General features: G+C 42.1%; 1 pseudogene; it reads left to right on the top strand.

Moving 5' to 3' along the window:
- Window positions 1–244: 244 nt before the first annotated feature.
- LOC131831111 (thioredoxin-like protein 1) lies at window positions 245–1,064 on the top strand (annotated as a pseudogene).
- Window positions 1,065–1,265: the final 201 nt, after the last annotated feature.

Raw genomic sequence — 1,265 nt, 5'->3', positions numbered from 1 at the left:
TCACAATCAGGTTTTGCAAAGGAGATGCTAAGAGCAATAGTAAACTCAGTTGGAGGCCACATGCCTTTCCTTCCCTCCCTGTTCCCCTCCCCTCTCCTGCCCACACCCTTTCTGCAGTTCTGCTTCCTAGTGAACTCTGCACAGAGCCAGAGGCTGGTTGTCACCTCCTCTGTTCAGTCCTTGGCCTTCAGGAGCCTGCTCTCTCCCTCCTCTGGTCATCTTCTTCAGTTTTGAAGCTGGTGGCATGTTAGCTATCCTGGCAGGCTCTCTGAAAAACAGGACAGAGAAGCCGGTCAGCAGGTACCTGGATTTTCAGCCTGAGCTGTGCAACACCGGCCCCAGGCTCACCCTGGTTCTGTTCACCATGTGAGGGGGCAGCACTCAGTTCTACAGGTTAACAAGTTCCTCAGGCAGTTTTCTTGCAAGTAGATGTGCACCATTGTCAAGGAATAGCTGCCACCAATAATCTACCAGCAACACCAATATTTCTGTGTTTTATTTTTCCCCAAAACAAAGCGAGAATTGACCAATATCAAGGAGCGATGCTATGGGATTAGAATTAAAAGAAAAAAAAATCAAGCTGTACTTAGAAAATGACCCAGGAAGCTGTAGAGACACAGACATTCCAAAGGACTATATGGATTCTCCTATTAACATCTTAGTGAAAGCAAAGAACATGGGTTTGATATCTGTTTCCAAAAAGGCATAGCCTTGGAATCTATTGGGATGAACAGCTACTTATTACTGTAGCATTTAATCAGCTATTAAACTCTATTCAAGGAGATTGCTTGCAAGGGCCAACTAATGGTCAAGGGTCCAAATATGCAAAAAATCTTATCAATCTACCCCAACCTATGCATTTTGAAGAAGTGATCGATTGAAGCTCTGGAAATAATGGAGCATAATATTAAAGAAGAAGGCATTGTCCCACTTCATTATTATTAATCTTAACAGTGTAACTATAGTTGTTTGGTCCAATCAAGGTGAAGGAACAGTAATTTCATACCTTAACCCTTATTGGTACTGCATTCCAAACAATGACTATGAATGACTTTAAACAGTAGCTGGCAAAAAAGGAGAAAGCCACAAAAGACCCCAGGAGACCATGTTGCCATCAGATTTATAGCTCCTGGATAATTGCTTGATTCTCCCCACAGACTGTCAATAGTCTGTTCATTGCTGTTGCCAATAAATCATTGCTTTTGTTCATATGGTATCACTAGTGTTTTTATTGTAATCTTGGTACATGCAATGGTAAATAAAAG

The sequence above is a fragment of the Mustela lutreola genome, chromosome 5 (assembly GCF_030435805.1).
Source record: "Mustela lutreola isolate mMusLut2 chromosome 5, mMusLut2.pri, whole genome shotgun sequence".
NCBI lineage: Eukaryota > Metazoa > Chordata > Mammalia > Carnivora > Mustelidae > Mustela > Mustela lutreola.
Note: the sequence above shows the minus strand (reverse complement) of the source record. Positions and strands in the feature narration are given on the sequence as shown.